The 14,566-nt window shown below is 41.7% G+C and overlaps 1 protein-coding gene and 1 long non-coding RNA gene across 2 annotated transcripts in view; one reads left to right on the top strand and one right to left on the bottom strand.

The window, feature by feature from the left end:
- The window catches only part of LOC139049527 (uncharacterized), an 87,524-nt gene that overhangs the window by 2,358 nt on the left and 70,600 nt on the right, over positions 1-14,566 (top strand). The gene's annotated exons all lie outside the window — the stretch shown is intronic.
- On the bottom strand, positions 174-11,869 carry LOC139049526 (uncharacterized). Its single transcript, XR_011508376.1, has 5 exons — positions 11,445-11,869; positions 10,634-10,724; positions 7,705-7,890; positions 5,730-5,891; positions 174-961 (listed from the first exon to the last, which is right to left on the bottom strand). It is a non-coding gene; the product is annotated as an uncharacterized lncRNA (long non-coding RNA).

Below are 14,566 nucleotides of genomic sequence, written 5' to 3'. Positions count from 1 at the left end.
CATAGCCACTGAGCGACAATGGCGGGTAATTATTTATTTATTTTATTTTTATTTATATTATTTATTCTATACTTTTTGCCGCCGAAGCGGGAGTGGGTGCATTCATTGCATTGTAAGTTATTTTTGGTGCAAATCATTGTCGCGCTGTGACGACGAAAGAACAATGAAACAACACAGACGCCATCAAGAGTAATACAGTGAACAATCAACACCTATTAGTCCATGGGGACTTTCTAAAGAGTAACAAAGAACGCGAAGCAATCACAAGAAAGGGACAACGGCTCTTAAAGAAGATTCCGACTTTGATAAGTTCACCACCTCATTCGGCAGCCCGTTCCATTCAACAATAGGCCTCGGGAAAAAAAGGAACCTTTGTACGCATGTGTTCTGCATTGAGGCCTGGTACTAAAATAACCTTGCTGTGTGTCTTCCGGGTAGGTCATAACGGGTTACATTGCATGTATGCCTGGAAATCTAGTTTTACTGGACTCTTATGCTATCGAACTTCGGCTGGTCGTTTCTGAGCGCTCTGGAGCGCTCTCGCGAGCGGCGTTGTCTTCGGCTGGTTGAAAGAGGGTGCCCGCCCTGCGTTCGGCTGGTTCTTCTCGATTGCTCTCCTCTATCTTGGAGCGCTCTGAGGCGCTCCGAGCCCTGTCGTCGGAGCAGTCGTCGAGATTGAAACGTCATCGCAGCGCCGCGTCGCTGCTGTTGGCGACGGCCCACCGTAACCTTGGCAACCTAGGCCACTCCATGCTGGCGTCTCGACGAACGCTCGTCCCGCCGGCACGTCCGCCGGTTTTTCCGGCAGCGCCGGGAGCTTTGGATAGGCGTAACATCGGACGTTGGCGGTAGTCACGTGGTTTCGCATCGGCAATTTCCTCCTCCGAGAGCGAGTCGCACGTTTGGCTTGCGCGCTTGTCCTCCACCCTTGTTTGCATGGTGTGATGGAAAATGCAGTCGTCTGCAAAATAAACAAGAAAAAACGGCTGAGGATAGGAGAGTCGATGGCCAGACCCTTGAGATATTATTAAAAAAAAAGAAGCGGCCCAAGAACCGAGCTTTCAGGAAGCCCAGAAAGCACTGATGTTGTATGAGACTTCGAGTTAGCTATTTGTACGTATAGATACACTGTAAAAAAAATTTGCCTTACTTTACAGAAAATTTGCTGGTAATTTGTGACCGAACACTTTTCCGTAAATTAAGAACGGTCATTTCCGTAGAACGGACAACTGTAAAAAAAGAGACCGTAACACAAGATACGAGTGCTTCTGTATCTAGAAAACGGAAGACTCTGTATTCTGAATCTGTACTATAACCGTTAAAAAACAGGTGCTTGCCGTATTCAGAAAACGAAAGACTCCGTATACTAAATCTGTACTATATCCGTTAAAGTACAGGTGCTTCCCGTATTTCATCTTGCAGAGCATATCCATTCGAAGAATGTGCCATTGGGCACAAAATTGCCCAGGACGTGCGAGAGTCGACCGAATTTCATTGGTGTGCTATTCGCTGGGATCAGCCGTGCCACCATCTGCGTTCGGAATGTGCATACGTGACCCACTGTTTTCAGCGGTCTTGAGCAGAAATGCAATTTGGTCAACGCTCGCACTTCCAGGGTACTTTTGTCCACGATAGTACATCTCCTTTAATGCAAATGTCATGAAGGCAGCTCATAGTCAAAGCAGCAGGTCACCATTGAAAAAATTGTCTTGCCAACACACTGACATGGCTGCAGAGATAAAACACTTTGCACTTGGTGATATGAATGCACTGCATAGCATATATACAAAAAGGTGCAACATTTCAGTCCTCAAGTTCTTAGATCACAGAAGCAACTTTATTTTCTTCAATCACTCGTCTTGCACTTCTTCCTGGTGAAAGTTGTTCTTGACTCCAAACACTTGCAAGGATAAACTTGCTGCTGTTAGGAGAAACAAATAGTATTCGTGAATATCCATCCTAAAGAAAGCGGCAAAAAAGTTTAATCACAGAACACGACAAAGCAGTAACTTCTGTGTTAGAAAAACATGTAAGTAGATCAACATTGTTGGCACAAGGGATGTTGCTGTAGCCAACATTTCGACATAGGTGCTTGTCATTAGGGTAGCAAATGTTTTCCTTGGCTGTGTTGTGGGATTGTGCATATCTCACTGGCCCCTAGCCTCATTGGGGGAGAAGTAACTGGTGCGTATAATAGGTCAAGAGAAGTCAAAGTGTTAAAATAAAGGAAGGAAGGGTGTGCTTAGCAGTGGTGATTGTGATGGAGCGGGTATGAGCGATGCTGTCAGTACTTGCCAAGAGTAGGGGTGACCAAAACAGAAAACGATGTACCCATGTAAGCAGTCATTAATCCAGTAGACCTAATCTTCCCAGAAGACAAAATAGGTATCAAGATAAACAGTTTGCACTTTTGGAAAAGGAAAACAAAGAATTAAGGAAAATAAATTTTGTATCAAGATGCATCTGGTTAGGATCACTGCAAGTGGTAAATGAAGGCGCATTATGAATATATATTTGGTTGAAAGCCGATGAAGAAAATATATATTAACCAAATATTAAAAAATAGGGACATTAAAATTAAACTGGATATGACCATAAAACAGTAAAGAACAGCCTGTGGAAAAAAATGGGATGGATAATATAACCAGGTGCAAGATTCCAAAACGTCGAGTGCTGTTTATATTCATGCTGCTGTTGACGGCTTCAAGTTTCTGTCTTCCTGTGGAACCTTTGTCTTACTTGAACAAGGAAATGGGTCATTTTTTAAACAAGCCAGTTCAAATGCAGTTCAAAGCTTCAGCGGTGTTATAATGAAAGAAAATATTATGGTCAGTTCTCCTGCTGATCTTGAAACTTATTGTGCGCAACAAACAGGGACGAAGAATTGAAGAAACACAATGTTAAGCGCTCGTCCTTGTGTTTCTTCTATTCTTCGTCCCTGTTTGCTGCGCACAATAAGTTTCAAGATGAATTTGTTCCAACTAGGCCGACTCGCAGTCTTGCTTCAGTTCTCCTGGGTGTGCTTTCATTCACCAGTTATTTCCACCGGTGTAAGTTCAAAATTTAATGGTCTAAATGGACCTTAGCTCCTGGCAAACCATTAGCTGGTCTTTTTTTCAACACAGATGCCTGCACATTATATATGTGTTGGCAGGAGTGCTAGCGAACTACATTATACTTGTTGCCGCAACCAAAGTGAAACTTGGTAACAGTGATTGCAAAAAAAAAAACCAGCATTCCACAATACTGATTCAAGTCGTCTGGAAAAGTTGCTTAAGTTAATGTACACCCTCTACTCCACCAGACACAATTATTCACCCCACTGACTCTCATGGTGTCAACCATGCTATTACAACACTAGGCATCAAGTGAGGAGAATTAGGGGATAAGAGGGAACAATGCTTTTTGTTAGAACATCAAATGTGCTTTACATAAATGCTACATTCCAACTAACAAAGGAGCAACCGGTTTGTGAGATAGTGACCAATGCATACGAAAGCTAATGACATTCTGTGGAGCAGAATGTTGACGATGAGGTGTTATGCACACAAGTGTACTCTTTCACACAAAATGACATCCTGCACTCAAACCTTTTGCCAACATTAGAGTTTGAAAAACACCATAGTGGAAAGCAAAGAGTGCTAAATTTGTTGAAAATTACTAAAAATTATTCGATTATTCATTATCCTTACTGTTTGTTAAAGATTCACAGATTGTTCCCTATGGGTGCTGTAAACAGGCACCCTTCTTTTACAGTGGTAGCAACAATGATCTGTGGCACAGACAAGAATAAATGCTCATGAAGTTTATGCACGAGTATATCCTACAAATTACACCCCATTTCACATTCCAATATGGTAGAAGAGGAAGACGAAAAAAAACTACTTTCTGGTGGAGGATGCATACCCCAGAATAGAAGAAACAAGTGTACCCTAACTATTGCTGCTGCCGATGCCTGTGCACTAGCAGTTACATATAATATGGCAGTTACAATTGTTTTTCCACAAGCACTGCAAGCTGCGGCCAGTTTAACAGTACACAGCTGTAATAAATTTAGGGCAAGCTAAAGCTCTCTAATGGATTTATCTCATATGACAATTGGAATGCAATATTCTGCAAATAAGTGAAGCGCGATGTGCCATCCCATACAATGAAACACCTTTGAAGAATCTGAATCACCACCTGCACTCTTAGGCAAAGTTACACCCTTTGGAGTGCCCCTTCTGCCACACAACAATAATCGTTATTTGCCTTGATGCGTTTCCTTTCTTGAAGACGCCACGCCCGCTACTTTGTTGTCGGGAATGCTATCATGCTGATAACGCGCATGCCGTTCGTTACTGGAAAGCACAGGGCTCGCAGCGTTAAAGAAAGGAAATGCATAAAGGCAGATGACAATTATCGTTGTGTGGAAGAAGGGGCACTTCAAAGGGTGTAACTCTGCCTAAGAGTGTGAGCCGTGACAAGGGAAAAGAGTGTTCTGTGTAAAGTAGTGCACCTGTATAACCTAAAGCTTTGGAGAATGCATTTAATATGAGCTGGGAAGGTTCTTAATTTTAATTGCACACAGTGAAAACCTCAATGCAGTTTTGCAAAATGCAAACCCCCTACCTTTTTGTTGTTCAAACGTAATGACACGTAGGGCCATAACATGTACATTACGGGTTTCGTTCCCAAACAATCAAAGTGAATAGCACCACCCTAAGTGTTATGTGCCTTCTTGTTAGTGTCGAATGCTGCGATCGGCAGAGAAACGGATTTCTGGAGCAATATAAAGTATTAGGTGCTGTGATCTCAGTTCTTTCACTGCTGTTTAAGCATTATCAGGTCCTAAAGTAAAGAAACGAGGAATAAATACATGCATATTTTACGCTACAACCCTCATAAGTATTTAGTAGTCTGGATTATAAAGGATTCCAGATTTACAATGCAGGACAGATTTTATTCCACTGAAAGAATGGCATCATGCCAATGATTCTGCATTTGATGCTATATTTATTTGTATTTAGTTCAGTTGGAATGTGTGTGTATCGTCAGCGATATCGCTTGACATGTTTTATATTGACTGTTTTCTAAATTCAGGCAAATTCGTATTCGCAAATAACCTTGTATGACACCAAGAACTTGCTTAGCAGGAGTATTTCTAACATTTGCAAGATATGAGGCTCTTGAATGCATATCTCAGCCTGGGGTACACGCCGCCCCCTAATCTCATCAGCAAGTTTCTGGAACTCATCTACGAGGTTTCTTATGATGAATGTAAAGTTGCTTGAATGGGAGAAATAGGGAATTTATAACAGGTGAATTATGCAGCTTAAGAATGATGTCAGCAAGAAGCAAGCATCAAGAACTATAAAATGAAGACTATAAAATGCAAGAATTATTTGGGATGATTTAAAATTCTGGCATTGGAACAAAATGTCTTTCAATCTATATATAAACTCTGATTATTCACTCTACTACCACGACCTTCATTAGAAACATTCATAATCATTATCCTATGTATGCCACATCATCCTAGCTAATATTCAAGCCTTCATAAGCTGCTTTTTTTTACTGCTAATTCTCTGTGGGAAAGAGGTGTCCGTATTAAGACCATATCATATACTTATTACCCGTTTTTTGATAAATGATAAGGGAAAAACTTCACACCAAAAATGCATTGAGCTTGAGCAAGTTCTGCATTTGATACTGTTAATTCTTTTTTCCCTTTGCCATCATTGACCCACCTGGTAAGCTAAGTAGACAGAAAAGCTGCAGGAGAAAGGTGGGGGTGCCAAACCAGACTTGTGCCCCAGGGGACCTTTTCACGGTCACTGGAGGAACTGCCTGTGGCCTCGGCATCTTCCTTGAGGGCCACGGCCATGTCTAAGAAACCTTGTCTCCACAGGCTGCACAAAGAAAGATAATTTGCTGAGCTAAGTCTTTTTCTTAAAAGAACCCATTTAAGTTGTATTCGTGGCTTTGCACCACAAAACTGACACATGACTGGCCACTCAAGACACTTTATGTGTATTCGCAGGCTTATTCCTTGGAAAAACACTTTTATGTAGCACACAATGAGTAACAGTAACAAAAAAGTGTATCAGGAGGCTTTCATATTGCTCTACAACTTTTCACTGAGACATTTCATTTAATTATTTGAGATATTTAATAACTAATTAAGAATTATGTAATTAGGCAGAATGCACAATATAATCAGAGTATCTCCAAGCGATGGCAAACATTACCTTCATTTTGTCTAGTTACATCGCATTTACATATTTCTAAATCTTGGTGCATGATAGTTAAGACACCCTGTAGATCAAAAAACAATATTAAAATTTTCATAATCATCTCTTGCGTGTTATTGGTGGCTATGGCTGCTTCAAGTTATTCTTTCAGTATGGTACAAGCAGTTTTGAAGTGAAATTGTTTTGCATTGAGGGCATGTAATCTAGGCAATCAAGCAAAATGTCAAGTTGTGTTCACTTTCAGATGTTTAACTAAGAAGCTGCAGGAAAAGGAAACAAGACACAACACCTAATAAACAATGAAAAATTTGAAAATTTAAACTGAACAAGAAACCAGTTTTCGAAAACACAGAAAAAAAGCCAGCAGCTTACATCGAATACACCCTTGCTATGTACTCCAAGTGAAGTTGTTACCGCAATGCTTGGGCACCATATGAACGTAACAATCAACAACTTCGAGCAGAATATTAACACCACTAAATGAACTGGCCTTTGAAGATTCTTGATCTGAAATCCTCAACGACTTGTTCTGGCGTTTAATCTGTCAAGCTCAATCTGTATTCTCAAAAGCTGGCTCTCGGCCATAATTTCTCTAAACGCAACATCAGCTTAAACCTCAACATAGGGTTGACCTGTAAATAAAGTGGATAATGCATGGCAAACATCATGAACTCTCTTACATGTTAACCAGAGGGTTCACTCATGCAGCCATGAAATTGTGATGCAGACACGATATATTGAAGCTGGTTTTGTGAAGTGTTTCATGCTTCCAAGGCTTCTTCAGTTGTGAAAGCTGTCTCCGTTAGCCAAATAAGCGATGAGAATAAAAAAAGAACTTCAACATGCTCACAATATGTTGGCCATTTGCAAGTAAACAGCAGCCTTTTTGGGCACCCCGGTTGCCTGGTGCAAATCTACTATGCCACAGTACTTGCGTTACCCAGTACCAGCCACTTTAAAATGCAATGTGTTCAGAACCCTTTCCCTCTGTTTGTCTGCTTTGGAAACAGTTTAACATGTGTTCAGTAGGCGTCGAGAAAGGGGACAGAAAACACTGTGCACCACTGATTTCTAACATGTTTCGCTGGATGCAGCACACCGCACCGGATGCAGGTGAAGCCAGTGGAAATGCGATGTCATGCAGTCGCTTGTCCTGGAAGCAGGGCATATGGTGGACTAACTAGTGCGTGCGATCAGATAATATTGCTGCCGAAAAACTTTTCTTTGTGGTTTTTCACGTTTTAGGAGGTCTCTACATGTCTGGTAAGCACTTTTATGACAATCTGAACCCGTATACGATAGTGTTCTCTTACATCAAGTTTTTTCTGATTTTCCAGTGTTTCCATTGCACGTCACTTATGTTAGCGACACTGTAGACACTACAATGGAAAAATTCTGGACACCTCGAAACACTGCTTGGGTAGTTTATGGCACATCAGGCAGGCATGTTAGGGGAAGAAATGCTACACACCTGTGCAACAAAGTGCTGCCGCAAAGTTGTCAAGCACCAACTTCCGGGACAAGGCCGGCTTCAGTCGAGGGCGCTCGATGTGCTGTTCATCCCCTGTAGTAGAGATCAGTGGCGTGGACCCTTTTATACTGGTTGTCTTTTCTGGTCGGAACCTTGGCAACAGCTTTCACCATACTTTTTTTGAACCTGCAACATGTGCAGAGAAAGTCACATCACTGTGCGTTGATTGTATGGCTTTATTGTGCTACACATTCTATCACATAATTAAAAAATACAGTTCACACATTTTTACTACTCTATATAGACAGTCTAGTTGCTATACACGCCAAACATTACCATTCCTCTGACAGAATGCAACAATAGAAGCGTACACTGTAAAGCTACACTAAAATTTAAATTGATGTGACACCGTATGAGCATACAGTATGCTTACTGTATGCTTTAGCCCTGTGTCAAGTAAAAGTTAATTGTCAATCATTTATGGTGTATTTCTACTTATTCTGGGTCATCAAACTGTACAATCAATGTTCCAAGTTTACACAATGTTGGCTTTTGATTGCCTATGTGATCCGTTTCCTACTTACGCATGCAGTAATCCCACTGTAATAAGGAAAAAGAGAATAGGAAATGCCGTGATAATCTTCTACATTTGATGAGGGCAGGAGCAATGACCAATAGCATGTGGTTGAAGCTACATAATTACTCAGTTTTCACACAGCTTAATTATTCAGCAAGTAATAAAGAGCTATCCTGTGCACCTCTGCATGACCAATAAAATCTGACTGCTTGACACTGCACTAAGGCTTGGTACTGTTCGGCAGTTCAGCTTTGGTTTTCTGATATAGAGAACTGTTTAGGTACCAGTAGTTTACTTTGCGATAAAATGGAGCTTGGAGCACTGGTCATTTGCACATAAATAATGCGACAGCAAATATAACACAAGGATAGGAATATGGGTCCCTTGGAAAAAGTACATACACATTATGATTATAATGTGATGTGATGCCACAATGAAACAGAAAGCAACGCATAGAAGTGGACGGCGCTTCCATGCCACCAAGGTTAATGGACAGACAGTACTTCAGAAGTGCCCGCAACACAATGTGTTGGTGGACTAGTTGGTGTGAATCCATAAATACTTTGTTAAGCGCAAAACAATGGACACAAGAAAGACGACCAGCACAAGGCGCTACACTCAACTGACATCACTTTATTGCGTCGCTCCTTTATAAATAGTAGAATCTAGAAGAACATCCGCAGTGAGCACCATGTGCAGAGACCACCAACAACCAATCACAAGAGCGTACTCATGCGACGGGATCCAAAAAACCATATTGAGCACTGCACAAGGTTAAAGAAGGCACACTAATGCACTGTGACCCCAATGACTGTATGAAGAAAGCTTCCGATAACTCTCAGGCGGTGGTATCACAGCACTTTTTCAAAATCGTAGTATCACGAAACATGGCTTTGCACTTTTATATTTACAATGTTGAGCCAAATGGGAACCTGTGCCTGTTGGTATGGATCGCTTAGGTTCGCAATGTTTCGTGATGCTACGATTTTGAAAAAAGAGCCGTGATACCACCGCCAGAGAGTTATCGGAAGTTTTCTTCATACAGTCATTGGGGCCACAGTGCATTAGTGTGCTTTCTTTAACCTTGTAAAGTGCTCAATATAGTTTTTTTTTGGATTCTGTCGAATGAGTGTGCTTTTTTGATCAGATGTTGGTGGTTCCTGCACATGGTGTTCACAGCCCATGTTCTTCTAGATTCTGCTGTCTACAAAGGAGGGACGCAATAAAGTGATGTCAGTTGAGAGTAGCGCCTTGTTCTGTCGTCTTTCTTGTGTCCGTTGTTTTGTGCTAAAAAAGCAATGATGTATTCCTTGTGTGTGTTTGAAGACAGCTCCACACGCAGTAGCGTATCCAGTATTGCTGCCCAGTGGTTTAGCTCGCCGCAGTATGAAGTGCCACAAAACATAAGGAGAGAAACCTGCATTATAGTCTTGTTGCAAACAAGAATGTAACGTGAAGTGCATTCTGAGGCCAGAAACAAAAAAAAAATTTCATGATGCACCACTGTGCAAGGTTTTATAGCAAAGTCAAATACATTTAGTGTAAATATGACACTATGATGATGCACAATGGTGGTAATCTGTAATAATATAAAAGGTGCCTTAATGTTACAACAAAAGCTGACATTACTTAATAATAGCCCTGTAAAATTTAACATGCAGGGGCACCGCTTGGTTAAACAATAGTGATGTATTGTCTATGTACACAAGTATTACCCACGCATTTCTGCCATTGTCTAAATGGCATAAATGAATGGGTAATACTTGTATACATAGATATTACATCTCTATTGTTTAACCAAGTGGGTAAACTATGTCTGCCTGACACAAGATTAGAATTAAACCATAAATTATACATAGTCACCCTAAGAGTAACACCTCATTTGAACTTCACAGTAAATAGACGCCTGTTGATGCCAGCCTCTCCCAATGCTAAACTGTGTTGCATGCTCTACAGAGAAATTATAGTGGTATCACTCAACTCTGAAGCAATTCAGGACTGCAGCACTGTAGAAGACATCTACAAATGTCCCATTTCATGTATAACAGCCTGAATTGCTTGCACATCTTACCAAGTGCAAATTAAAATTTCTTTTTGTTTAGCATTTTTGCCTGCTAGACCACAATCCAATGTCATCAATATATTAACATATTACCTCAAAGAACCTAACTTGGGTTATAGATTAACACCTTTGCATACTGCCACAGCTGCACTCTGTCATATGCATTGCAATCATAAAGGAGTGCTGGTCCACCAGCACTCCAATGTCACTAACAGTGATCACCTACACAGCTAAGTAAACGGTCATGATTCAGGTGGCAAATAGCGATGAGAAAAAAAAAATCCACTCACCTTGAGAGCTATAATACTGCAATAACTTGAGAGAGATGGACCCATTGCAGGCAGCAGACCTATTCTCAGCTCCAGCACAACAGCAACTTGCCTTTCAGTAAAAGAAAAGGATTGATTAGTAATGATAAGTTACCTTGTTTTTGCTGAGTATCAATACAATCTGACTTTCATGCATATCCACTCTCCGCTTTAGTAATACAATTGAATTATTCGTCAAATAATAGAGTCTATGATGATACCATTCGCATCTCTTGTATGTCCAAATTTTTTCGCACTGATACCCCGTTTACTGCTTGCTTAGTGGCACGAATGCCTTGACTGCCCAGACATCATTCGAAGGAATACGTCTTGCTGCACCGCAAACGGTGCAGCAAGACGTTTTTTTCTGGTCACAATTAAAACGTGCACACAAGCAAGAAAGTAACGATCACAGGTAGTGAGCGACTGCTATTGCCTCGAACGTTTATTTCCGTATTTTAACAGAAGTTCTTGTATCGGATACAGTATGCTCTCAAGCCAATACACGCGTCAATACAAGAGCTCAACTGAACGCCGTTTTATTCTACGCTTTTAACGCGAGTGAACAAAAGGTTAGAAGTACCTCACGGAAATTGAGATCGAGCCAATCGCGCTACGACTGGAATCGATCTGAAAAGATAGGTTGATCCCTTTCCCCATTCATGCGTCATTTTTGCCCTAAGACGTTGCATAGTGGTCTTTTGAAACAATATTTCTGTTCGCGACACCGGCTTACCACACATCATTTTAACCCCTACGTTATGCAAACCAAATAAGATTAAAATGGGCTTACCTCATGAGCAAGTTACGAGCGCGCGTAGACTGTTGAACACCCGTTGAGAGCAAGCAGGCTATCCGTGTCCAAGCGCATACGTGCACCCAAACACAGGACAACTTCTTCGATGCCGCAGCGAGCAGAGTTTTGAACACGAAGTGAAAGACATCCAGCGCAAATATCTCCGCGCGATGATGGCAAATAACGAGCGCACAAGCGTACACAACACAGCAACAAATTCGGAACTTTGCCAATTCGAACGTGCCGAGACCCAAGCAGCGTAACCATCCATCGTTTCTGTTCTTCGCTCCCGATGCGTCAATCTCTGTTCCTTGGGCTCTTGCTCCACCCTTGAGTACAAATCAAGAGATATTTACGGCGAATTAACAACATTTACAACACGACTCGAAAAATGCCGGCTGACTACACATGTGCATCTCCGTCTGCCACTCCTAACCGACGCGCAGCGCGCGCTGCCCCCTGGTGTCGCACTCTGAGCGCGGAGAACCGAACAGAATCGGTTTCGTTTTCGCATTTCTGCTCTAGTTACTGGAACTGCAATATAATTGCTTGACAATTAATTGAATTCTAAAAGAGGAGAACGCTTTCTCTCCCACAAGTTAGTGCGTTTTATTCAAAGGGAGAGAGAATTCAAAAGGCAGAAAGGCAGGGAGGTCAACCAAAGCATTCGCTACTGGCGATAGCAAACCCCTGTGCTATAATGAAGTGCAAAGCAGTGCACTGCGATGCGTCCATAAGCTCTAGTACAGGGATAATTTGGGCTGGTTGGTGCATGTAATGAACGGGTAAATAATGAGTTGTGTCATAACATTACCCATGCATAAAGCACGTGGAACTAATGGTATTGCATTCTAGGTCAAAAAGAAATAAAGCTTGAATCGTTACATCTCGACACTGGGCATTCTTTCTTTCCGAAATATTTCTTTCTTCTTTTTGACAGTATACACAATACTAGCACGGTAATAGGTCCTTCATCTTCAGTCACCTTCCAGTAGTTTACACACATGTCGGTGCATGTTCGCGTTCTTTATTCTACCGTACAAGAACGAGCACGCTTACCGGTCTTGTTTCAAGATGAAGCGCCAAATGTTTGCGATTACATCTTACCGCAAGAATTAACACATGAACAGTGAAGATTATGCGTAATCGATTTGTCTCAATGAATGGGCAGTTATTGTCAGAGACGAGATATTTTGTAAATATCATGGGAATGAGTTCAACCAACTACATTGCAGTTCAGCAGTGCCCTTTGACACTTGGGTTAATTGCTTGCCGCATTCGAAAATTTCCTCCGACCGTTGTACTTGGATCTATAGGCCGCCAGTCCCCTTCGAGACCATTTATTGCCAAATGTAAACGCAGTTACGGTCATTATACCACTCCCTGCGTTTCGGTACTGATTTAGAGTGCGCACAATTTTTGGCGTATAGAGCACCAATGTCATTCCCAGTGCACCAGCACCTGAGTGCCGCAAGCTTGTTTACGCATGCACGTATGTCCCCGGCTCTTCATTCACTTAAACGTATATGCTGCGTTATTAACTACAAAGCGCTTAATTTGAGAACATTGCGAGAACACGCATATATTTGCGCATATGATCAGCGTTACAAAGCCCATATGCGCGGCAAACTGCGACCGGAATAGAAGATGCGTATATATATTTATACGATCTGTTATTGCAGCTTTTGGTAGAAGGCTAGCTCTCACATTTTGTACGCAACTTCATAATGCGTACAGTTTGCGTGTTCAATAAAGTATTGTTAGCTGAAACTTTATGAGTACGAGCGCTCATTCAGACAGCTTAAATTTTCTCACAATATACGGATGTTCACATAACAAAAATACGGGATTCTCTCTGTTTCGTCCAAAACAGCGTATAGCCGTTATATGATTACAGTGAAAATGTCCGTAAAGCTGAATACGGAGAGCACTTTCCGTATATTAACGGCAGATTTTGCCGTATTTTTGAAATTTGACATACTTTCCGTATTTTTATCTACAGTTCTCCGTATAATGACAGAAATCCCCCGTAAAATTACGGAAATTTTTTACAGTGTATGGTGGTTAGAAAGATAAGAGCCAAGCCACATTACAAGATCGTTATTGTTTACGAGGCTCCTGTAAGTTTCGTCAATAAATTCGAATGGGACACGCGTCGAACGCTTTCAGGAAATCGAGAAAAAATTACCTGTGTTTGTCCACCTTTGTCCAGGGTCGCGAAGAATTCATTGGTGATATGAATCAGTTGCGTGACCGTCGATAGGCCACGCCAAAAACCATGCTGGCTGTTCGTGAAAAAAGTTCTAGCTCTCGGAAAAAATGAGCTCACGCGTTTAAAAATGAAGTGTTCAAGAACCTTGCTGGCACTGCACAACAGAGAAATGGGCCTATAATTTGCTGCGGAATACTTATCGCCGAATTTGTAGACCGGCACGGCCTTTGCCGTTTTCCAATATTTAGGAACTTCACCTTTACGCACACTTTTGCTGAAGATAAATATTTCGCGTACCATTCGGCGCATCTGCAAAGAAGTTTGGAATATCGCTCGGTCCGGATGACTTCTTGGTGTCGAGGTGAAGAAGTGCTGAAAAAAATGCCCTGCTAGCTAATGACAAGGTTAAGTGCATCTAGATTTTTGCCTCTAAAATTCGACAACCGTGTCTCTTCTACGCAGAAATGCGCTGGAAAATTTGTCTTCAAAGACTGACGCTATTATACATTTGTCCGGAACGGCAGAGCTGTAGGAAAATGCAACATCAAGGAATAAATCCGAATCCCGACTGAAAGGCTGGGCGCACAGAAGATGCCAGTTTATTTTAGGCAAGTTGAAATCGCCGTCCATACTGATAGGAGTGTGGCGTTTGCTATGTTCGCCAAGGTAACCGTGCAGCGATTCCAACGTGGATGTGTGAGCAATCGGAGGCCGGTAGACGGCACCGATAAGTATACTGAGATTGAAAACCCCGAGCCAGAGCCAGGCCATTCCTACATTCGTGTTATGGCACACCAAATAGTAGTCTAAACGTGTTTTTCATTACGACTACAACACAACCTCCCCTTGAACAGCGGTCGAGGCCAATAATTTAATGCGAGTTTGGTACAATGTCGTTATCAGGAAT

Source organism: Dermacentor albipictus, chromosome 9 (genome assembly GCF_038994185.2).
Source record: "Dermacentor albipictus isolate Rhodes 1998 colony chromosome 9, USDA_Dalb.pri_finalv2, whole genome shotgun sequence".
Lineage (NCBI taxonomy): Eukaryota > Metazoa > Arthropoda > Arachnida > Ixodida > Ixodidae > Dermacentor > Dermacentor albipictus.
The sequence above is the reverse complement of the archived record's forward strand: the minus strand, read 5'-3'. Positions and strand labels throughout refer to the sequence as shown.